Genomic DNA, 27,215 nt, shown 5'->3' on the forward strand with positions numbered 1-27,215 from the left:
AAAATTATTATACAAATTAATATAAATCCTTGCCAGAATTTGGCATAGCAAAATTAATATTATACACATTAATATAATTAGCAACACTTGCCTTATCAATTACACATACATTGATATAAATCTTGGCCAGAATTGTCTTATCAAATTAATATTGTAATAATTATAATCCACTACACATTAAGTAAAATTAATATTATACACATTAATATAATTAGCAACACCTGGCTTATCAATTACACATACACTGATATAAATCTTGGCCAGAATTGTCTTATCAAATTAATATTATACAAATTAATATAAACTTAGCCAGACTTGACTTATCAAAATTAATATTGTAATAATTATAATCCACTACACATTAAATAAATTTGTGAACTTAACATCCACCTCCTTCTGTCATTTCACATATAATTATTAAGTAATTAACCAATTAATGACTTCACTAATTACCTCCGGTTCAAGAAGGACCAACGGGCAAATTAAATGTGGAAAACTGCGTTTATCTGTATGTAACTCTTTATGTACATAACAGTAAATAACAAATATAATTATTATTTATCAATGTTAATAGACAAGTAGGAATTTGGGACACCTAGGTCGCAAAAAATGTCCCCCTTCGATACCTACCACTGTCATAACCACAAGTTGCTCTGGACCTATTAATTAAATGAATTATACATCAGGAATTCTGGTAAATATATAAATTTGTGGACTGTATATTAAAAAATGATTATATATAAACACAATTACATAACAGAAGGAAAATATATCTTAATATCACTCACCAATTTGACTGGATATTAAGTTGTATCATACTCAGAAAAACCTCACTAACTAAATTTATGAAAACACTGGCCAGAATTATACACAAATCTAGAGAGCTTATCTGAGGTTCCTGGAGCTGTCTTGTCCAGTCATCTGATATCTCAAGTTATGCAGGAATGCATGTCCAACAATTTCACCTCCTATTTGAGAGGTGTCAGCCCAATTTCAACCTCTAGAGCACGAAAATTCCTTCCCATCACACCAACGTTGTACACAATTCAAAACCAAGATGGCGCGTCCCCTTCTGCGCAGGCGCAGCTTCCCGTTTTCGATTACAGAAATTTTAAATCCAGTATGGCCATCTATTTACAGTTTACCTGGAGTTTACCTGGAGAGAGTTTCGGGGGTCAACGCCCCCGCGGCCCGGTCTGTGACCAGGCCTCCTGGTGGATCAGCGCCTGATCAACCAGGCTGTTGCTGCTGGCTGCACGCAAACCAACGTACGAGCCACAGCCCGGCTGATCAGGAACTGACTTTAGGTGCTTGTCCAGTGCCAGCTTGAAGACTGCCAGGGGTCTGTTGGTAATCCCCCTTATGTGTGCTGGGAGGCAGTTGAACAGTCTTGGGCCCCTGACACTTATTGTATGGTCTCTAAACGTGCTAGTGACACCCCTGCTTTTCATTGGGGGGATGGTGCATCGTCTGCCAAGTCTTTTGCTTTCGTAGTGAGTGATTTTCGTGTGCAAGTTCGGTACTAGTCCCTCTAGGATTTTCCAGGTGTATATAATCATGTATCTCTCCCTCCTGCGTTCCAGGGAATACAGGTTTAGAAACCTCAAGCGCTCCCAGTAATTGAGGTGTTTTATCTCCGTTATGCGCGCCGTGAAAGTTCTCTGTACATTTTCTAGGTCGGCAATTTCACCTGCCTTGAAAGGTGCTGTTAGAGTGCAGCAATATTCCAGCCTAGATAGAACAAGTGACCTGAAGAGTGTCATCATGGGCTTGGCCTCCCTAGTTTTGAAGGTTCTCATTATCCATCCTGTCATTTTTCTAGCAGATGCGATTGATACAATGTTATGGTCCTTGAAGGTGAGATCCTCCGACATAATCACTCCCAGGTCTTTGACGTTGGTGTTTCGCTCTATTTTGTGGCCAGAATTTGTTTTGTACTCTGATGAAGATTTAATTTCCTCATGTTTACCATATCTGAGTAATTGAAATTTCTCATCGTTGAACTTCATATTGTTTTCTGCAGCCCACTGAAAGATTTGGTTGATGTCCGCCTGGAGCCTTGCAGTGTCTGCAATGGAAGACACTGTCATGCAGATTCGGGTGTCATCTGCAAAGGAAGACACGGTGCTGTGGCTGACATCCTTGTCTATGTCGGATATGAGGATGAGGAACAAGATGGGAGCTAGTACTGTGCCTTGTGGAACAGAGCTTTTCACCGTAGCTGCCTCGGACTTTACTCTGTTGACGACTACTCTCTGTGTTCTGTTAGTGAGGAAATTATAGATCCATCGACCGACTTTTCCTGTTATTCCTTTAGCACGCATTTTGTGCGCTATTACGCCATGGTCACACTTGTCGAAGGCTTTTGCAAAGTCTGTATATATTACATCTGCATTCTTTTTGTCTTCTAGTGCATTTAGGACCTTGTCGTAGTGATCCAGTAGTTGAGACAGACAGGAGCGACCTGTTCTAAACCCATGTTGCCCTGGGTTGTGTAACTGATGGGTTTCTAGATGGGTGGTGATCTTGCTTCTTAGGACCCTTTCAAAGATTTTTATGATATGGGATGTTAGTGCTATTGGTCTGTAGTTCTTTGCTGTTGCTTTACTGCCCCCTTTGTGGAGTGGGGCTATGTCTGTTGTTTTTAGTAACTGAGGGACGACCCCCGTGTCCATGCTCCCTCTCCATAGGATGGAAAAGGCTCGTGATAGGGGCTTCTTGCAGTTCTTGATGAACACAGAGTTCCATGAGTCTGGCCCTGGGGCAGAATGCATGGGCATGTCATTTATCGCCTGTTCGAAGTCATTTGGCGTCAGGATAACATCGGATAGGCTTGTGTTAATCAAATTTTGTGGCTCTCTCATAAAAAATTCATTTTGATCTTCGACTCTCAGTCTGGTTAGCGGCTCGCTAAAAACTGAGTCATATTGGGACTTGAGTAGCTCACTCATTTCCTTGCTGTCATCTGTGTAGGACCCATTTTGTTTAAGTAGGGGCCCAATACTGGACGTTGTTCTCGATTTTGATTTGGCATAGGAGAAGAAATACTTTGGGTTTCTTTCGATTTCATTTATGGCTTTTAGTTCTTCCCGCGATTCCTGACTCCTAAAGGATTCTTTTAGCTTAAGTTAGATGCTTGCTATTTCTCTGACCAGTGTCTCCCTGCGCATTTCAGATATATTGACCTCTTTTAGCCGCTCTGTTATTCTTTTCCGTCGCCTGTAAAGGGAGCGCCTGTCTCTTTCTATTTTACATCTACTCCTCCTTTTTCTTAGAGGAATAAGCCTTGTGCATACATCGAGTGCCACCGAGTTAATCTGTTCTAGGCATAAGTTTGGGTCTGTGTTGCTTAGTATATCTTCCCAGCTTATATCGGTTAGGACTTGGTTTACTTGGTCCCACTTTATGTTTTTGTTATTGAAGTTGAATTTGGTGAATGCTCCCTCGTGACTAGTCTCATTTTGTCGGTCTGGGGCTCCACGCATACATGTCTGAACCTCAATTATGTTGTGATCTGAGTATATTGTTTTTGATATGGTGACATTTCTTATCAGATCATCATTGTTAGTGAAGATGAGGTCTAGTGTATTCTCCAGTCTAGTAGGCTCTATTATTTGCTGGTTTAAATTGAATTTTGTGCAGAGATTTAAAAGCTCGTGTGAGTGTGAGTTTTCATCAGAGCTGCCTCCTGGTGTTATTACTGCAACAATATTATTTGCTATATTCCTCCATTTTAGGTGCCTTAAGTTGAAATCCCCCAGGAGCAAGATGTTGGGTGCAGGAGCTGGAAGATTTTCCAGACAGTGGTCAATTTTTAACAGCTGTTCCTGGAATTGCTGGGATGTTGCATCCGGAGGCTTGTAGACTACCACAATGACTAGGTTTTGGTTCTCGACCTTTACTGCTAAAACTTCCACTACGTCATTTGAGGCATTAAGCAGTTCTGTGCAAACAAGTGACTCTGCAATGTACAGGCCAACCCCCCCCTTTTGCCTGTTCACTCTGTCACATCTGTATAGGTTGTAACCTGGGATCCATATTTCGTTGTCCAAGTGATCCTTTATGTGGGTCTCAGTGAAAGCTGCGAACATTGCCTTTGCCTCTGCAAGCAGTCCACGGATGAAAGGTATTTTGTTGTTTGTTGCTGGCTTTAGACCCTGTATATTTGCAAAGAAGAATGTTATCGGACTGGTGGTATTGTTGGTACTGGGGGGGGATTTTTTTTTTGGCATTAGTATCTGTATCTGTTGGTTTGGAGTGGAGGCCATCGACTGTGGTTCCACTCCAGGAATGACTGGATTTGGTGTACGATTTCTGCCATTTCCTGCCAGTTTTTTTTCCTTCCTGGCACTAAAAAACCTCTCCCTCTTGAGTGGCTGTGGCTACCCAGGTTTTCCCATGGCCTGGATGTTTTGTATCTTTTTGTCCCCTTTAGATGGTATGCCTGGCAATTTAAGTTATAGCACAGTCTTTCCTGTACATTTAATAACTACTGTATTTCTGGAAAATATATACAGTATTTTCCACACTAGATATAATGTTTGTCAGGAAACAGGACACCTGTTTCCTGACACGGGTCTTAGTCATATGATGACCCACAGCTGGAGCTTTTCGTCATCTGACCATGGTTATGATGATCATGGCTATGATCATCATGGTTATGATTATAACCATTAATATTATGTGTACTGATGTGGGTCGCAGTCTGATGGACAAGATTAGCCTAAGTTGCTCGAAAACCTCGTTATAACCTGGGACTTTCTAGTATTCCAATTAAGTCAGCTAGAACTGTAATAGTAGTATTATATACCAGTAGAAATATAGCTCATTATTACATTATTATTGTAATGGCAGCGTGAGCCAAGTGTTCGGGAAACAACATTAATGGTGAAATTTTGAGGGTGATCAGATGAGTCATTCTCCAGTTATGGCACGGATTACAACTACTTAATTTTTTTAACCATTTTACTACATCGACAAATTTGCCTGCATGCAAACTAAACTTAATAGGTACTATCCTTCCCCTAAGATGCACTAGCCATTAAATTTTTAAGCCGTTCAGAAGAGGTAAACTGAAATTTATTTAGCGTGAAATAATAAGAATAAAAATTTCGCGTTATTATATGCATAAAATTGCCAAGTTTGCATCTACGCATTTGAGTTTCTCCCTCCTCCGTCATCGTAATTTTTGGCACCTTTCTTAAACAATTGAAGCTCCATCACTGAGGATTTTGGAAGTTATCTGAGGTATTCCAGGATGCTGGGAATGTATTCAACATCTCTGGTCGTAGAACACGTGAATAAGTAAGTAAGTAAATTTATTCAGGTATACACAATACAGTTACATAGAATTATCATACATAGCAGCATATGTGTAGAGAACCTAGGATAACCCAAAAAAGTCAGACAGTGACTTATTTCCATTGGAGTCCTTTTACCTTATTATTATAATATAAAGGTTATAATATTTTCTTATTATTCTATAATGAAGATAACATCTTATTATCATACTAAAAAGACTATCTACTACACGAGGGTCATTAAGACTATCTACAATACGAGGGTCATTAAGACTATCTACTACCCGAGGGTCATTACGACTATCTACAATACGAGGGTCATTACTAGGGATAAGGTAAAATTTACACGTATTTTAGCTAAAAAATAGAAAATCATTCCCCTCCCTTTCTGTTGCTTCATTCATCAGACACTTTTTGGCAGTCTTCTTGAACTGGTTCAAGCTATGACTGGCCTTGACATTTGTGGGTAGTCTGTTCCATTCCTTTATTTTTTTTTTTTTTTTTTTTTTTTATTTTATTTAAAATACAATACATAGCTTAACATAAAAACCCTTAAACTAGGGTTGATACACATTGTATATAAACACATTTTGAAAACAATCTCTCAGAACGTACAATAGCAAATAAACACAATATTAACAAACACAAGAGGTTACACAATTATACTAGAAAATATCGCTTGTGACAAAACATAACATTAAGAAGATGGGCAATCTTAACCCTATGTACACAAGAACAATAACAAGAACATAACATGTAGGTGACCCCTGTAGCAGGTTCAATAATATAAATAAAACCATAATCCCTTCGGGTATACACTATTTACATAATATACTGGGACATTGCCAATGCACAATACAATACAATAAGAAGAATAGTATGATAAATATATAAATATATCGGTTACTCACAACCAACACAAATAATCGATAACCGAAAGAACCTACATCACAATCTCATGATAAAACAAAGTACATACTCGCCTTACCACAAGTCTTACGAGTCAGCCACAAAACTAGAAAAAGCCATAATCATTCCGCACTCATCTACAGGCTATACACATTATATAACATAGCAATAAAATGCTCGGTACAAACACACAAAACCCCGTTTGCCAGGCCATAGCCGAAAGGTACATCAAGTACTTCAACAAAGAAAGAAGGCAGTAGACTCTGACTTAAGACATCTATAACACATATAACTTCACCACCACATCCACTCACACAACCACATTTTCCTCAACCACGCATTACACAGATACACACAGTAAACCAGCCGTTGTGCATACCCAACCCCGGAGACAAGCCCGTTCCATCCCCTGAAATTCACTCCCCCCCCCCCCTTTCACAACGTTAACAATGCTCTCACACTCATACTACGGTACCCTGCTGAAAAAGCCTGGTCCCAGCGACTTCCATATATTTCCCGATTATAACACAACGTTCTATAAATGGTCCCCGCCAACACCCTTTTGCGCACCTCCCAATCCCCATTCCTTCTCATTGCCCAGGATACAAAAACAAAATCCGCAATTATATACGTGATTGCACGTTGCACAGGCGCCTCGACGCCTCCCACGTCCAAACTTAACGCCCTCAATACTAATATCCCGCCTCCTCCCACTGTCCTCAGAACCTTACCCATCCATTCCCTGATACTCCCCAAATTATCACAAAAATACACTACATGAAACGCAGTCTCCTCATCCCCGCACACCCGACACGCGCCCTCCACCATCAACCCTCTTTCCTTAAGTGCAGCACCCGACGGCAGTATACCATGGAGAAAACGGAAAAATACCTCTCGCACATTTGGACGCACGCGCATCAACCGTAATCTTTCCCATATATCCTTCCACGCATACATAGGGTAGATACTCTCAGCCTTCACGACTACCTTCGCCCTTACAACACGCTCCAAAACACCCACTCGAACTTTATTAGGGTCCCGTACATGCAGCAACGCCCGCAACACGTCTTCACACACTTTCATCTCCGACCCTCCCCACCACATTCGCACCTCTTCATGCAAGCCATTCACGCCCCTCCCTGCATGACCCCGCACACGGCGTAACCCCCACTTCAAATAAATGCACTTGACTCTTAACCGTAAATCAATCAACCCCAATCCTCCTCTGTTGACCGGTAAAGTAACCACACTCCTACTCAACCATTCACACCCGGAACCCCAAAGAAAATGGAAAACCCTCTTTAACAGCCTCGTAACATCCGGACCTGCTAACGGATATACCGCAGCCACGTGCCAGACTTTACTGTATAACAACACATTCACAACAATCGCACGCTGATGTACTGTCAAATGAGTTGGTCTCAACCCATCCAATCGCCCCACCACTCGATCCACAACAAGTCCAGAATTAACCATCCTCGCCTCTCTCGCACTACGCATATACACTATTCCACACACTTTTATCCTGTCCACCATATTCCAACGTACATTCCTTCCCCAACTCTCTCTTCCCACCCAATCTCCTAAGACCAGTAATTTTGATTTTTCCACATTAACTCTTAACCCGGTAACCCCCGTGAAATTATCAATAACATCTCCAACCGCACGTAAACTCCTCTGCGTTCGCACGAGTATTGTCGTGTCATCCACATACCCTATTATTCCCTGCACTCCACTTCCTACTCCCCAATCCACCTCCATACACGCTTCCACCTTTCTATAGAAAGGGTCTGTTAAACAGGCAAACAACAATTGAGACAGGGGACAACCCTGCCTAATACCCCGACCCATGGATACCCACTTCCCCAATTTCCCATTTACTTGTACACACACTCCCACACCTGTATACAATGTCTCTGCCCAACGTACCACCTCCTCCCCAAAACCCTGCCTCCTTAATATATACCACAACACCTCACGTTCTACACTATCATACGCCGCCTGCCAATCTAACGCTAAGACACCCCCCCCCTGCTCCCCTCCCGACCCTTCCACAAAATTCTTTATAATACTATGCCCGTCATACATCGTCCTCCCAGACACACCATATTGTCCTCTCGCAACCACTCTATCCACCACACACTTCATCCTATTTCCTAAAATTTTTGCAAAAATCTTATAATCAGCACACAGCAATGATATTATCCTAAAGTCCCGCACCGTGTCCTGTTTCTTACCTTTTGGCACTAAAACCACAACCGCAGTTCCTTGCAACCTGCCCATCCTCCCCTCCCTTTTCATCGTATTCATTAGTTCTACTAAGAAGGACTTCAACACATTCCAATGGCTCACATAAAACTCGCAGGGCAAGCCATCCAGACCTGGAGCCTTACCCCGTGCCATCCCCTCCAAAGCCCTCCACACCTCCCCTTCTTCAATATCCCCCCCCAACGCCATGCGATCACTGCTACTTAGCACACAAGATACATTCTCCCCCAACCTCCCGAAAGCCTCCCCATCCACCCCTACACTCAGTAAATTTTTTCCAAACCACCTATCAACGTAATCACTCATTGCCTCCGTTGTTCTTAACTCATGTCCCGCCCTATATCCACCTAAGTCCTCATGTACCACCAGCCTATCAATTTCCATAGCCATACGTCGCTGCCTCTGTCCCCTTAACACACAGGCCGATGGTCGGTCACCCCACACCGCCTCTTCAATTCCACCCTGCACTCTCACCGCATCAAATCTATCATTCTGCAAATCACGAATCCTTCCTTTTAACAACTCGATTTCCTCCATGGGATACTGCCCTGCCTGCACGCCCCTCTCATAACAACTTTGCAACCTACCCTCGAAATACTGCTGCAACCCGTACGTCATCCAACCCTGGTACTTTCCCCATCGCACATAAAACTGCCGGATCCTCTCCTTAGCTACCCCATCCCACCACCCCAGCAAGTCACCCACATCCCTACCCTCTCCCCACAAATTCTCCCACATTGTCCTAAAATCTAACCCCGCCTCCTCCACCCCAAGAAGTCTCACATTTAACTTCCAATACCCTGGATACCTCTTAGGTAAGCTGGCCCAAGTCAAGTCCATATAAACAGCTCTATGATCCGTGTAAACAGCTTCCACCGTACGCACACACATCACTCGCACACTTCTCGTCACATATAACCTATCGAGCCTGGCCGCGTATCCCTGTCTATGAAACGTATGCTCAACCATTAGGTCCCCACCTCCAATAACATCCCTTAACCCCACGCCCAGCAAAAGATCCCTTAGGCTAACCAAAAAACACCCTGCCCCCCGTGGCTCCACATCCTTTCTACGTACTATACAATTCCAATCACCGCCCATGATTGTTACCGAGGGAAGAGATCTCAAATAATAAACCAAAACATCACGCACAAATTCATTCTTCACCCGTACATCACGCTCCGCCGGCGCATACACACAAACCACTGCCAGTCGCTCACCTCTCCACCATCCATCTACCCGGAGTACCCTACCCTCCTCCCCTCCCTCACATCTAATTACAACAAACGGGCTTTTCTCCCGAATCAGAATTCCAACCCCACCTTTCAAACGGTCCGAATATGCCACAAACACACGATATCCGTCCACATTCAAATCCCGACCCGCCTTAAAGTTATGCTCCTGCATGAATACAATATCTATGGCATGACGCCTCAGAAACCCCTGGAGCCACAAACGCTTCACATTCATACACAACCCATTTACATTCACAGTCATACACCTGAAACCTTCTTAAGGGGTTTTACACGCTGCCCTGTAACTCCTTTCATAGACACGTCACCAGCCTTCCTATTTTTCCCACCATGCTCACCACAGTGAGCTCTATTCCCTCCCCGGTCGAACACCTGACCGGACACACCTGTGGCGCCTCCACTCACCACATCAGCCCACGGTTTCTTCCCCGGTCTTTGCGCCGGGGTCAAGACATCATCGGAATCAGAGTGCGTTGCCGCCCTCTTCCGCCGAACACTCTCTGCATCCATGGTCTGGTCGGGGGATGCCTCACAATGCACCTCCGCCGCCACCTCGACCACGGTCACCATTCCCGTAGAAGAGGCACCTGCAGTCAGCTGGCTGTCTCTCCTCTTGTCCTCACTCTCCTCAGGTCCCACCACCGATTGTACATCATCTCCAGCTCTCTTCGTCTCCAAAAACTTTTCCGTCAACTGCTCCAGAGCCACATCCTCTGCTCGTTCTCCTCCACTCAACTTGGTCTCCCCTTCCACCAAAGCGGAGACTGTAGATTCTACAGGCATCGATGGGCTCGACCCCACCGTCGGGAACTCTCTCTCCACCTCCTCACTCCAAGACGAACTATGGCCCTTTACAGGCGTCCCGCTGGCAGGCCCCGCCTTCGGGTCAGGTCCTCGCTCCGTCCTTCTGTCTGCAACCTGTCGTTGCTGCTGCCTCTCACACTGTGCTGCCATATGGTCATAAGCACCACATAGCCTGCAGGTCTTGCGCTGCCCTGCGTAATACACCATCACTTGCGTCCTAAAGTCGTCCAGGATGACAAACGACGGGATGGGATGCCTCAGCGTCATCTTTAGGTTGAACGTACCCTCCGGCCAGCCGGCGTACGCCCCATCCACCCAGGTACCTGCCATTGCCAGATGCACAGTACCATAACGTTCAAAAACGTTCCGTATATCTGCCTCGTCAGCTTCGAAAGGCACGTTGCGTACCTTCACCCAAGTGTAGTGTCGCGACACGTCAATTAAACGAACTCGTATTGCCGAGTTTACGTCCACACAGCCATCTTGATACTGCTCCACCAGGCGCTCATACACTGCCGTCGATCGTAGCTTAACGAATATTCGGTAAGCCCCGTTGAGCGATACTCCATACAAATCTTGATCAGCAATGCCGTATGTGTCGCGAATAATCAAAGGTAGAAGCACCTGTGCGGACTGAGGCGTAATTACACCCCGCACTAAATCAAAGCACACAGTGTTGACGCGCCTTCTGACAGTCTGCGCCATCTTGTGAAAATCAATCTGCGCAGGAAGGCCTCTCAACCAGGAGCGTGTGCGCAGCACAACCTCACGGCAATAAAGCGATGAGGTCAATGAAAGGTGTTTGAAGCCTGGCCACTGACTGTGGGTACTACAAAGTTGTGCTCTCTCCCCCTAGTACTATGATTGCTTTGGTTCCCAACCTTGACAAAATTGACAGCAAGATATTCTGGACACTGTTCGTGAGCAATTTTATAAACATGATTTAGCTTCAGTTGTTTTACTCTGTCTTCAACATTCAGCATATCCAACTGCTGTAATTCATCCTGGCCTACATGTTCTCTTGGTCCCAGCCCCAGGATGAATCTTACGATTTTGTTCTGGGTGATTTGCAGTCTATCTTTCAGTTTTTTTGTCAAGGCAGAGTACCAAGAAGAGCAAGCGTAATCCATATGGCATTGTATAAGGGCTAGACATAGGGTCCTGCGAGCCTCAGTAGGTAGACACTGTGCTTGTCTATACAGGAACTTCAGCCTGGCATTCGCTTTCTTTACTAAACTGTTCCCTATCAATTCTCCTGACATGCATGGGTCAAAGGGGATTCCCAGATATTTAACTGATGAAACCAAAGTGATGGACTCCCCATTACACTGAACATTAAAATTATTTACCCTTCTCAGTTTATGTTTCGTTCCAAAGAGAATGGCTTCAGTTTTCCCTAGGTGTAATGATAGTTTGTTGTCTACTAACCATTTGCTGCAGGACTCCAGTTCCAGTGTTAAAACATTAGCAATATCTTGTGGGTCTTTACCTGTCACTAACAGAGCACTGTCATCTGCATACAGTAGGAGTTTGCACTTGACACTGATAGGCATATCATTGACATAACATAAGAATAGTAAGGGACCCAGAATACTACCTTGGGGAACTCCACATGTTATCGGCAGGGGTTCTGATTCCGTTTTGTTGATTTTGACTATTTGTCTCCTGTTGCTAAGGTAGGACTTAAACCAGTCTACAGAACCTATACCGATAGCTTGAAGTTTCTTACATAATATATTGTGGTTGACGGTATCGAAGGCCTTTTGCAGGTCTAAGGTTACCATACCTATGAGGTTCCCTTTTGACATTTCAGTTCTCAGGTAATCCATCAGATTAATAAGGGAGGTATCGGTTGAGTACCTGTAGCTGTCCCTGTTCACCTAGCAGTAAAATAGGTACTGGGTGTTAGTTGACTGGTGTGGGTCGCATCCTGGGGACAAAATTGACCTAATTTGCCCGAAATGCTGAAACAAGTATAAAGATACTTGTTTCAAGAATTTGGTTCTTATTTCCATACACAAGTGTTGAAAATATGAAGCTGATTGGATGGGACTTTCTTGAGGTATGAGCAAAATAAAATCTGAAAATTGGAGGAAGGAAAAAAAATAAAATTAGGCAATCTCTTGAAGGTGCTCCTGGGATACCCAGTGAGAATAAACAAGTACGATTGATCTCAAAGTGACGGGAAATGAAGGAATACAAAAATATGACAATCTTCAGTGGTAATCCATTGTTTTTGTTTGAAATTTGTGAATCCGCTTTTAAGCTATTACCTACAATAGTTTTGCAGCACCTCATGCTGATATATTCTTCTTACAAAACAAGTAAATGAATAATGTACCTTATTTCTACGTATTATTATTATTACAATCAAAATTAATCGATAAACCCACAAGGGTCATACAGCTACACATTAGGACGCGTTTCCTTAAGGCACCTGCTGTCCCTGTTCACCTAGCAGTAAAATAGGTACTGGGTGTTAGTTGACTGGTGTGGGTCGCATCCTGGGGACAAAATTGACCTAATTTGCCCGAAATACTGTGTATAACAAGGGGCTTTCTATATAGTATGTGACTGATGTTAGCTAGGTATGTATATGTTGTACATGTACTTGCAGAAATAAAGATTATTATTATACATTGAATTTACAAAATTGGATGAAGTTTAAAGAATACATGTAGAAAGCTGCGAGTTATGCAGAGCATTTCGGGCACTTTATTTATCGGGTAGAAATGAAATTTCATAAAAACAGTATACTATTCCTTTTAAAAAGAAACTAGTATTCTTCATTTTCCATTTAAATGGTGCGCCAATAATGTTCCGCCCTTGTTGTCAAGTGACTTCACATAATCGAGTTGCCCGCCCGGTTGTTGTTATTAAATAATAAGACTCATTTTCTGGCTTATAAGTAACGCCACAATAATTACAATACATATAATTTAGATAAATAAAGATTGTGCAATTTTTTCTCATTGATTTATACGTAATATAAACAATAATAATGATAATCTCTGCGTCTGTTATTCAATAGACATTGATAATATTTCACCAAGTGTAGTCAAAACCTCTTAATGAACAAGTAAATATTATTCAGATTCCCTTTTGCTGTACTGGAATGCATGTAACATACCTTAGTACAAGGGAGCTGATTAGGTTTTGTTTTGCGAGTTCCACTTCAGCTTATTTTGTCTATAGCCCGCCCAGGCGGTCAAGGAAAGTTTGGAACGAGTAAGGTCGGAGCAAACATGGAGGACATGGGAAAAATCACATAGTGTTTCGGTGGAGATCTGACCCACTTTTCCTAATGTTGGACTTAGATAAATTACCGATACACTCACTAGGTGGTTGTAGAAGGTGTATGCGAAAGCTTCAAACAAATTTGAAGCTTTCGATGCCGTTTTAATGGCACTATGAACCTAGACTCGCTAACTGCTGCTTTGTCTCATATTGGTAATCTGGTCGCCAGTTTGACAAAGAAAAACCTGAACTCTAGTGTTCAAGAGATTCAGGAAGTAAGTGCTTTTTCGTTTATTGTGTGTTACAAGTGAAAGTGCTCTATAAGGGACTAGATATATGTATGGTGTTTTGTGATCAGCTGTGCTGCGTCGTCTCCTTCACTACAGCAGCTGGATAACACAGCTGCCGTCACCGCTGCCGCTCCCATCGCCACCATACCACACTACATCTCAGCCATGATTATTTTAATTGCACCTACTGTCTTTCCAATATTTGATTCCCCCCGGGATGGTTCCTCGATGCCGGTGAAGGGCTCTTGATGCAAGGAATTGCCGACCGGTCCTCCTCTTCCATGGATCAAAGTCGATTGCTTTCTCAGGCACTCTGTGGCCCCTACGGGTTTAGAGCTTCCCCAAGTATTAAATTTAATAGTAATAGTAATATAATTGTTTTTTTTTTTTGGGGGGGGGGGGCTTTTGGTGGCATAATTTCATTTCAGTATATTTTTGCACTAACTTGGTTTATGTAGCAAAGCTTCAAGGTGTTGGGTAATTGCATTTTTTCTTTCAGGTTAATGTATGTTATGCTTCAACATTTACTTACTGCATAATGCCAGAATTAGTTTATGACAAGATTTAAGTTGGTATCTAAAGTAATATACAAGAAAGTAGAGCCTCGAGGAAGACATGAATAATTTTCCCTCGGCCTGATTAGGTAATTATTGCTAAATTTGAGTAATTTTAAGTAGATAGGGTTGTGTACAAATGTTAATTTTGATTACATCAGTAGGAAAACTAATGTTTGTAGTGAAAATGTTTATTTATGAGGTGGTCCCCAACCATTTTATACACGAAAACTGTTGGGAACTTAAAGGAAAGGCAGCAAGGGCTAAATTTAACAAACTTACCTAAATTTATATAAAATTGTTCAAATTCAAATTTTTATTTCTGCATAGTTTACAATGTGTGACTGACATGTTATAAGGAGTCTCTTTCCATGCATAGTTTACAGTATATAATTACAATATTGATTTGCTATGCAAAGAAAGCCACTATCATGCCGAGGCATTTCGGGAAGACTAAGCCTAATGTTATATCAACAGAGTATGTAGTGGTTTAGCGGTAATTAAATTAACAAGTAGTTGAGTAACAAGTTACAGTATTATATTTTAGCACATTATACAGGTCTCCCTCAACATTTGCGTTTTCCACTTTCGTAGGCTTCGAACATTTGCGAATTCCCAGCCGCCCAATCATATTTAAAATATGTCATTATGTGTTAGGAATTGTGGTGGTGGCAGAGTTTGTTTGGAGATAGGACAAGATAGTCCTTCAATATGACACTAATATCAACTCTGCAGCTTATTTATCCATCACAATTCATCTAATATGACATTATAAACAATATTAATAACATAGAAACATGACACATGCTCTAGAATGAATAAAATACATCATTAAGTGTTGTTGTGTTGGTGTTGTTGGGTGTATAACCCCTTGACTGTCGCAACCCCAAATCCTGAGGTGTCTCCTGGCGTCACAAAATTTCCAAAAAAAAAAAAAAATTCTTACAAAATGATAGAGAATCTTTTCCCGATTGTAGTGATGCCAAAAGAACGAAATTTGATGGAAAACTGACGGAATTACGCTCTCGCGAAGTTGGCGACCTCGGCGATATTTATGAATCGGTGATTTCGCCCACTTTGTGACCTATTTTCGGCTAATTCTATTGTTCCAGTCGACCAAAGAAATAGCTATTTCTTTAGAACTCCATTTTTTTTCTATTGGTTGAGTACAAGAAACTGCCCATTTAAAGATTTCAACAACCCAATAACGTGGTCAGAAATTTGCAATTTGGCCAATTTCACAAAAATTAAAAAATATGACTATTTCAAAATAGGGTCCAGAATGAATAATGCACACATTCCTGGCTCTAAAATAACATTTTCTTTGTTCATCAGTCACGTCTTCAGGCCCCTCTGATATTACTCTTGCTTTCTATTTTGAATTTTTATTAAAATAAAAAATAGAAGATTGACTGTTATGCAGACAACTGCAACATTGTAATAATTGTATAAATAATGTCAACCCATTCATGACTGCATATTAGAATGGCTACTTGGACATTTATTGGAAAATGACATCATTTGTTTACTTTCGAACATTGGCAAAAATCAAACATTTCCCCTACTTTGAGCTCCATTTCAAGGTTCTTATCTTAGTAAAACCAGTCAAAATCACCTCTATTTCTATAATGTGTTTTCCATTCTATCAAATGAGACCAAGAAAACGAGAATACAACCATAAATACTGTATGAAAATAGACCACAAAGTCAGCATTTTAATTAAAAAAAAAACGGTCGGAGTTTTTTTTTTCTCATGCACTGCGTGCTGCAGGATTTTTTTTATATGGTGCACACTGACCACACAGACCCATTCTCTCACATGTGGGCCTACCAGCTTTCTCCTGCTTGATTTGAAGCTGCTAGAATTTGTGTACATGTATATATACGTCAAAAAGGGTGGCTCGTAAGACGTATATATACGACCAAAACAGTCGAAGGGTTAAGGGCCACTGAGACATTAGCCTTACATAGTGGTGGTGGAGGCGGTAGAGACTAGAGACAGCGGTGTTGTCAGTCGCTCTATATAATGCCAACAACAATTGAGGAGTTAGGTTTGTGCTGTTCCTTTTCTATCGATTAATCATTTAGCTTACTTGCTACACTGTTAATGCTACACTTTATTGCTGGCTGGCGCTATAGCCTTTATTGACTCGTGCTGCTGTAGTATCATACATATCATAGAATCACTGAAGAAGGTACATTCTCCCCTCTCTGTTCCTCCTCCACTTTGGTACTCTGCTATGAGTTTTCTTGAATTCTATAGTCATTCTCAACTTCTTTACCAAAGGGCTAGCACTAGTACAGTATTTTATGATGTTTTCATGTCTTTTATGATTGATCATGGTTCAGTAGGTTAAGGAAGCAGTATTGTTAGGCCGAGTAAATGCTATTATTATATTTTCCTACAATATATTTGTGCAGCTGGAACTAACGGGATCATGACAGAAATGTTAAAAGCAGGGGAGGGGGATATAGTGTTGGAGTGGTTGGTATTTTTTGTTTAATAAATGTATGAAAGAGGGGAAAGTACCTAGGGATTCGCAGAGAGCATGTATAATTCCTTTATATAAAGGGAAGGGGGACGAAAGAGATTGTAAAAATTATAGAGGAATAAGTTTACTGAGTATGCCAGGAAAAGTGTATGGTAGGGTTATTATTGAAAGAATTAGAGGTAAGACAATGTAGGATTGCAGATGAGTAAGGAGGTTTTAGAGTGGGTAGGGGATGAGTAGATCAAGTGTTTACATTGAAGCATATATGTGAACAGTATTTAGATAAAGGTGGGGAAGTTTTCACTGCATTTATGGATTTAGAAAAGGCATATGATAGAGTGGAGAGGAGAACAGTGTGGCAGATGTTGCAAGTATGTGGAATAGGTAGTAAGTTACTAAATGCTGTAAAGAGTTTTTATGAGGATAGTGAGACTCAGGTTAGGGTGTGTAGAAGAGAGGGAGACTACTTCCTGATAAAAGTAGGTCTTAGACAGGGATGTGTAATGTCACCATGGTTGTTTAATATATTTATAGATGGGATTGTAAAAGAAGTAAATGCTAGGGTGTTTGGGGGAGGGGTGGGATTAAATTATGGGGAATTATATACAAAATGGGAATTGTCACAGTTACTTCTTGCTGATGATACTGTGCTTATGGGAGATTCTAAAGAAAAGTTGCAAAGGTTAGTGTGTAAAGGTAGAAAGTTGAAAGTGAACATAGAAAAGAGTAAGGCGATGAGGGTATCAAATGATTTAGATAAAGAAAAATTGGATATCAAATTGGAGAAGAGTATGGAAGAAGTGAATATTTTCAGATATTTGGGAGTCGATGTGTCAGCGGATGGATTTATGAAGGATGAGGTTAACCATAGAATTGATGAAGGAAAAAGGGTGAGTGGTGCATTGAGGTATATATGGAGACAAAAAACGTTATCTATGGAGGCAAAGAAGGGAATGTATGAAAGTATAGTGGTACCAACACTTACATGGCTGTGAAGCTTGGGTTGTAAATGCTGCAGCGAGCAGGCGGTTGGAGGCAGTGGAGATGTCCTGTCTAAGGGCAATGTGTGGTGTAAGTATTATGCAGAGAATTCGGAGTGCGGAAATTAGGAGGTGTGGAGTTAATATTAGTCAGAGGGCTGAAGAGGGGTTGTTGAGGTGGTTTGGTCATTTAGAGAGAATGGATCAAAGTAGAATGACATGGAGAGCGTATAAATCTGTAGGGGAAGGAAGGCGGGGTAGGGGTTGTCCTCAAAAAGGTTGGACGGAGGGGATAAAGGAGGTTTTGTGGGCGAGAGGCTTGGACTTCCAGCAAGCGTGTGTGATTGTGTTAGATAGGAGTGAATGGAGACAAATGGTATTTGGGACCTGACAAGCTGTTGGAGTGTGAGCAGGGTAATATTTAGTGAAGGGATTCAGGGAAACTGGTTATTTTTAAATAGTCCGACTTGAGTACTGGAAATGGGAAGTACAGTGCCTGCACTTTAAAGGAGGGGTTTTGGGATATTGGCAGTTTGGAGGGATATGTTATATATCTTTATATATGCTTCTAAACTGTTGTATTCTGGGCACCTCTGCAAAAACAGTGATTATGTATGAGTGAGGTAAAAGTGTTGAATGATGATTAAAGTATTTTCTTTTTGGGGATTTTCTTTCTTTTTGGGTCACCCTGCTTCGGTGGGAGACGGCCGACATGTTGGGAAAAAAAAATATTTGTGCACCAAACATTCACAGTTTTTCAGCATTTGCAAGGTTCTTGATCCCCTAACCCTCTTGAATATGGAGGGAGACCTGTACATAATGAGATTGAGACCATTTTAGTTTTGAAATAATCTTATAAAATTTGGCAAATTTTGGGTTGATGGTGGCGATAGTATAGTATAGTGTTTTAGATTTGGGAGATGAGGCGAGTTCAGAAATTAGTGCTTACACTTTTGGTACAGAATGAGTCACATGCAAGTCATGTGTAGATTATATAACCTATTCCCTAATAAAGTAATTTTTCCTCCATTATTTGTGATGGGGGAGGGGAAGTTTTTAGTCTGATCATTATGCAAAATGATGTATAGTTCCAGGTAGTATGGATGAGCAAGTCTTCTGCTACCAATTCACCAGACAGTAACTAAGAATGCTGGCTTTCTCAAGTCACTGATTAGTCGGGAGGTCTCCAGTATTTTTACACTGAGAGAGAGTTCTCAAGTACTGTAAGTTGAGAAACTATTGCCAAGCACTCTTACCAATAGTTTCCAAAGAAGGGATGGGTTGGAAAAATTAATGCATTTATACACACACAACTTATCTGTATTTTAACTCTTTCAGGGTTTCGGATGTACTAGTACGGCTTAGGCACCAGGGTTTTTGACGTACTAGTACGCCTAAATTCTAACGCCCTCAGATCTAGTGAGAGAAAGCTGGTAGGCCTACATATGAAAGAATGCATCTATGTGGTCAGTGTGCGCAGTATAAAAAAATCCTGCAGCACACAGTGCGTAATGAGAAAAAAAAACTTGAACCGTGTTTTTGGATTAAAACAGCAACTTTGCACTGTATTTTCGTATGGTATTTATTGTTGTATTCTAGTTTTCCTGGTCTCATTTTATAGAATGGAAGACATATTACAGAAATTGAGATGATTTTGACTGGTTTTACAATGAAAAGTACAGTGGAACCTCTACTTGCGAGCGTGTCCACATGTGAGTTTTTTTCAAATACGAGCAGTTGATGGGTCGATTTTTTGCTTCCATACGTGAGCAAAATTTCCACAAGCGAGCGGACCTCAAGGTAGGTTCCTTGACACTGGTGAGGGGCTCTTGCTCTTGATCTTGGGAATTGTAACTCATTTGTTTGTTGGACTATCTTATTGAAACTTGGGCAATGTATGATGCTTCTTAACCCTTTGAGGGTCGACAGGCCCTCTCCGAAACTCGTTCTCAGGGTCGGCCAAATTAAAAAAAAAAAAAATTATTTTCTCTTATGAAAAGATAGAGAATCTTTTCCCGATCACAAAGACACCAAAAGTTTGAAATTTGATAGAAAACTTACGGAATTATGCTCTTGCAAAGTTAGCGGTCTTGGCGATGTTTACGCATCGGCGATTTTGCCCACTTTGAGCCCCATTTTCGGCCAATTTCACTGTACTAGTCGACAAAAAACATGAATATTTCGCTAGAACTCCATTTTTTCTATCGAATGGGTGCAAGAAATTTATGAAATTCAACTATCCAGTACAGTGGTCAGAATTTAGCAATTTTGCCAATTTCACACAAATTTCAAAAGATGCCAATTTCCGAATAGGGTCCAGAATAAACAAGAAAGACATTCCTGGCACTAAAATGACATTTCCTCTAGTCATTAGTCACGTCTCAAGGCCCCTCTTATATTCTTGTGCTTTCCACTTTGAATTTTTATTCTCACAAAAAATATAAGATTTACTGTTATGCAGACTACTGCATTAGTGTAAAAAATGGTATAAATATTATTGGTGCACTTGTGAAAGAATATTAGACTCACCAGTTGACGTGTATTGCATGCTTGGCACGATTTGTTTACTTTTGAAGTTTGGTAAAAATCGAACATTTCTGCTACTTTGAGCTCAATTTCAAGGCACCTTTCATTGTAAAACCAGTCAAAATCATCTCAATTTCTGTAATATGTCTTCCATTCTATAAAATGAGACCAAGAAAACTAGAATACAACAATAAATACCATATGAAAATACACTGCAAAGTCGCTGATTTATTCCAAAAAAATGGTCAAAGTTTTTTTTTTCTCATTATGCACTGTGTGCTGCAGGATTTTTTTTAGATTGTGCACACTGACCACATAGACCCATTCTTTCATATGAAGGCCTACCAGCTTTCTCCCACTAGATTTGAGGCCGCTAGAATTTATGCGTACTAGTACGTCAAAAACCCCTACGCGTAAGACGTACTAGTACGACCAAAACCCTCAAAGGGTTAACATACACCAAAAATGAAAGAAATCTAAGCATAAATAATGGAGTTCACTTCTCAGCAATTAGCCACCCCTTAATGGTAGTGGTATTTTCGTATGGTTTTTATGGTTGTATTCTCGTTTTTTGGGTCTCATTTGATAGAATGGAAAATATATTACAGAAATAGATATGATTTTGATTGCTTTCACGATGAAGTGCCTTGAAATTGAGCTCAACCTAGGAGAAATGGTCCATTGCTTGGCTGTTTCAGTGTAAACAAATGACGTCACTGTCCATTCCAATATGCAGTCGTGAATGGGTTGACATGTTTATACAGTTATTGCAATAAGGAATAACAGTAAATCTTATATTTTTTTGTGTGAATAAAAATTACAAATTTATATAATAATAATAATAATAATAACAATAATAATATGTATAATAATAATATGAATAATAACAATATGTATAATAATAATAATAATAATAATAATAATAGTATAATACAATAATAATAATATAATATATATAATAATAATACATTATAATAATAATGTACTACATATAATTATAATAGACGGCTTCAAAAGGCCGTCACTAGATGGCAGTGTTTACCACAGCAAAGAGGGAGTGGTTGTGGCCGCCTCCACCTGTTACATAATGACATACGTATTTTATTCATTCTAGAGTATATATCGTGTTTGTGTTATTTATATTGTCTGTTATGTCATTAGATGAGCTGTGATATATAAATAAGTAGTATAGATGATATTAGCGAAATTATTCATGAAGAATTTTGCCCGGTGTCCAGACAAACTCTCGTCCACTGCCGACACTGCCCATACCACTACATGAATGACATATTTTATTCATTCTAGAGTATATATCAGGTTTCTATGTTATTTATATTGTTTGTTATGTCATATTAGATGAAGTGAGATAGATAAATAAGCCGTAGAGTTGATATTAGCGAAATTATTGAAGTACAGAATTCCACTGGAATGGATTAATTGCATTTCAATTAATCTAAATAAGGAAAATTGACCCTGCAAACGAGCAAATCCAGTTGCGGGCAAGATCATGGAACGGATTAAACTCGCAAGTAGAGGTTCCACTGTACCTTGAAATTGAGCTCAAAGTAGCAGAAATGTTCGATTTTTACCAAAGTTCAAAAGTAAACAAATTATGCTAAGCATCCAATACACGTCAACTGGTGAGTCTGATGTTCTTTCACAAGTGCGCTGGTATTATTCATACCATTTCTACACACATGCAGTAGTCTGCATAACAGTAAATCTTCTGTTTTTTGTGAGAATAAAAATTCAAAGTGGAAAGCAAAAGAATGTAAGAGGGGCGTGGGGACATGACTAATGAACAGAGGAAATGTTATATTACTGCCAGGAATGTCTTTCTTGTTTATTCTGGACCCTATTTTGAAATTGGCATCTTTTGAAATTTGTGTGAAATTGACAAAATTGCTAAATTCTGACCACTGTATTGGAGAGTTGAAATCGGTAACTAGGTGGTTTCTTGTACTCATTTGATAGAAAAAATGGAGTTCTAGCGAAATAGTTATGGTTTTTGTCTACTAGTACACTGGAATTGGCCGAAAATAGGGCTCAAAGTGGGCAAAATCGCCGATGTGTAAACATAGTCGAGACCGCTAACTTCGCGAAAGCATAATTCCGTAAGTTTTCCATCAGATTTCATACTTTTGGTGTCATTATGATCGGGAAAAGATTCTCTATCTTTTCATAAGAAAAAATAATTTTTTTTTTTAAATTTGGGGGAGCCTGAGAACAAGTCTGGGAGAGGGCCTGGGGACCTTGAAAGGGTTAAGGAACCTTCCTTGAGGGGGAAGTACGCATCCTGAAATTTCGTTCATATCCAGAAGGAAAAAATCGACCTGATGACGATTCGTATCCGGAAAAGTTCACATGGTTGGGTGTTTGTAAGCCAAGGTTCCACTGTATTGGTTTCTTTTAACCCTTTGAGGGTCCGTCCCGTAGATCTACGGCTTTACGTTCAGGGTCCAAACCGTAGACCGACGTCATGAGCTCAGCTCACTCTGATAAACTGAGTGGTACATTTGGGCCTAGATATGAGAGAATACATCTATGTGGTATGTGTGCACCACATAAAACAGATCCTGTAGCACGCTGTGTATAATGAGAAAAAAACTGAAATCATGATTTTTCGATTAAAACAGCGACTTTGCAGTGTTTTTTCGTATGTTTTCTATAGTTCTATTTGCGATTTCTTGGTCTCATTTGATAGAATGGAAGACATATTACAGAAATAGAGATAATTTTGATTGGTTTTAGCACTGGAAATGGCTTGAAACTGAGCTCAAAGTAGCAGAATTGTTAAATTTTTGCCGATATTCAAGAGTAAACAAACGACCTCACACATCTAATACACGCCAGCTGGTGGGTCTAATATGCATTCACAAATTTGGTGATGATATTTATACAATTATTACAGTATTGCATAACAGTAAATCTTCTATTTTTTGGTGTGAATAAAAATTCATTATGTGAATAAAAAATCAAAATGGAATTTATTTGTAAAGCCTCAAACATAACTAATGAACAGAGGAAATGTTAGTTTAGTTCCAGGAATACCTACATTGTTTATTCTGGACCCTATTTTGAAATTGGAATATTTTGAACTTTGTGTTAAATTGGCCAAATTAACAATTTCCGATCACTTTTATTTGTAGTTGAAACAGTTGACTTGGTGATTTCTTGTGCTCAATCGATAGAATAGAAGTAATACTAGTGAAATAGCTAAGAATTTTGTTGACTGGAATAATGTAATTGGCCTAAAATGGGAGTCAAAGTCGGCAAAATCGCCGATTCGTAAATATCGCTGACACATCAAAATTCGCGAGAGCATAATTTTGTCAATTTTCCATCAAATTTTGTACTTTTTGTTTTATTACCTTCACAAAAAGATTCTCTACCATTTCATAAGAAAAAATAACAAATTTTTTTTTTGAAAAATCTTGGACACTGGGGCACCACTTCAGATTTGGGCCTTGGACCCTGAAGGGGTTAATTTAGCTCCTCTATGTCCGTCTAGCATCTTTCTTTTCTCTCTTTGGGAGATTACTTTTTCCAAGCTACTTATTGGACACACATCTCACTCAGAGACGTCTGCTGGGTAAACGATTGACACCACTTGGTGAAGATTGCGTGGTTCTGTTGTCAGCACCATCTCTTAACATGTTAGATTGTCCTGCCTATCATTGGGCAGCCCAACTTGCAGTAAGTTTAGGACTTAGTTGATTATATTATTTTCTTAGTTTCATGAACCTACATAAGTTAATTTTAGATAGTTCTTACATTTGGTATACTTACACAGTGGACCCTTGTTTTTCGTAATTAATCCGTTCCAGAGAGCGTGACTATTATCGAAATTGACGATTTGTGAATCCATTTTCCCCATGAGAAATAATGTAAATCCAATTAATTCGTTCCAGACACCCAGAAGTATCAACAATTTTTTTTTTTACCTGAAAGATAGGCTTACATGCACAAAAGAATGAACATTCAACATGACAGTTACCTTTATTTAAGGCTGTTGTTGGTGAATGGAAGACAGGGAGGAGGAGAGAGGGAAGAGAGGTTATTGTTTGGAAGGGAAATCCCCCTCCATAAGGATTCTAGGTCACTTCAGGGGTCACTTCCCTAGCTTAAATATAGATTTACCTGCAGAAAAGAATGCCAAATAAATGTAAAGCACCTTTTGTTGGTGTATGGCAGACGGGGCAGAGACAGGGGAGGTGAGTTTGTTGTTTGAGAATATGACGCTATCACTCTACGGCTTATTTATCTATCACAGTTCAACTAATATGACATAATAAACAATATTAATAACATAGAAACATGGAATATACTCTAGAATGAATAAAATAAGTCATTATGTATGTCATGAGAGGTGTTGTGTTGTTGGGTGTATAAGGGCCACTGAGAGTAAGCTGTCCATAATGGTGGTGAAGCAGCAGCTGAGGTGGCGGTGTTTTCTGTAGCCCTATATAACTCCAACAACATTGGAGGGGTTAGTAGAATCGCTCAATCACTGAAGAAGGCACCCTCTACCACCATCACAACCACTATCACTACCACCGTCTACCACTATCACTACCACCGTCTACCACTATCACTACCACCGTCTACCACTATCACTACCACCGTCTACCACTATCACTACCACCGTCTACCACTATCACTACCACCGTCTACCACTATCACTACCACCATCTACCACTATCACAACCACTACCACACTCTACCACCATCACTACCACCCTCTACCACTATCACAGCTGCTACCACCCTCTACCACTATCACAGCTGCTACCACCCTCTACCACCATCACTACCACCCTCTCCCATTATGACTCACGAAATTGTAATGACACGATTGCAAACAAACCATACCACGGGCGGGATTTGAACCTGCGGTCAAAGAGTCTCAAAACTCCAGACCGTCGCGTTAGCCACTGGACCAGCTAGCCACAACTGCTAGCACCCTTTACCACTATCACAACTGCTAGCACCCTCTACCACCATCACTCCCACCTTCTACCACTGTCACAACTGCTAGCACCCTCTACCACTATCACAACTGCTAGCACCCTCTACCACCATCACTACCACCCTCTACCAGTATCACAACTGCTACCACTATACCACCACCACCACCTTCGTATTTTTCTACAAACTTTTTCTTAAATTATGTGTGTTTCTCACATTCTTTACCAAAGGGCTGGAACTAGAAGCTTTCTTTGGAGCCATGGCGACTTATTTAGCAGTTGCAAGCACTAAAACGAATGGAATATTATGAAATGTATCATATGAACTCGTGGGATCATCCTCAATCACTGATAAACAATGGCACGCTGGCTGGGAATGGAGTGTGAGGTGGCTCGGGGCTGTGTGTACATGTCCGAGACAAACGACTATTTGCGAGTCAAATGACGATTCGTGAGTCAATGTTTTGACGAAAATAACGTTAAAATTTTCGAAAATTACGACTTTCGAGCCTTACGATTATCGAGGATCCATTGTACTTCCCTTTTGTGGTTCATAACAGGACATTGAGAAAGATTATCCCCAGAACCCCTAAAACATGCGAGGAAGGTCAGGTGCTGTTGGGAGTTGTCAGGTATTTCCAGTAAGTCAGGTACTGAGGGGGAGAGATCAGGTGCCTGATCTCTCCGGGCAGCACTTGACCTGACACAGCAACACCTCGCCTCTCCTATTTGCTTTGTATACTACTATTTTTTTTTATCTGCCATGTACAGTATTGTATTTGATAGCTCCCAGTGGGTGAAGCATTTTATTAATAGATGGATCTTTGCTGAAAGTGCTTTTCTGCCACCATTTGTTTGTTTTAACCCTTTCAGGGTCCAAGGCCAAAATCTGAAGTCACGCACCAGTGTCCAAGAAATTTTGAAAAAAAAAAAAAATTATTTTTTCTTACAGAATTAAAGAGCATATTTTTGTGAAGGTAATAAAACAAAAAAAAATTAGAATCTGATCAGTACTTACCGAGATACAGTGCCAAGAAGTTTATAGAAAATGATGTGGTGGTGGCAACATCGACGAATTCCACATACGCGTATTATATTATTTTGTTGTTTTAGTTGTTTTTTCTTTTCTTTTCCAATTTTTTTCTATTCCTACTAACATTTGGGGCCTGAGAGACCAATACTGTATATAATTGATATATATATATACTCCCTGTATTGAACACAATAACCGCACTAAAGTTATTATCATATTATTGTTTACCACTGTTGTTTATTACAATAAACATGCACAAATATTGTATAATACTAATGTTCTATCATATATTTACATATTTACAATCACTGGACATGGTTTTAGAACTGCTGGAGCTTGTGGAACTCCTTGAAACAAGGCACCATGCACAGAGGCACCTTACATTCCTCACACATAAACCGAGTGTCTTTGCGTCTTTGTTGCCGTCGTTTTGTTTGTGCACAGACAATGCATCTCTTCTGAGCAAATTTCTTTTGAGTTGAAGGAAGCTGTATTATGAAATGATCACCTTCTCTCCTCAAACGCTTGGGTATATTGTGATGAATTCGAGGACCATGTTGTATTGCAGGTGTTGTTACCTGGTACTTCATTATGAGTTGTCT

Source organism: Cherax quadricarinatus, chromosome 29 (genome assembly GCF_038502225.1).
Source record: "Cherax quadricarinatus isolate ZL_2023a chromosome 29, ASM3850222v1, whole genome shotgun sequence".
Lineage (NCBI taxonomy): Eukaryota > Metazoa > Arthropoda > Malacostraca > Decapoda > Parastacidae > Cherax > Cherax quadricarinatus.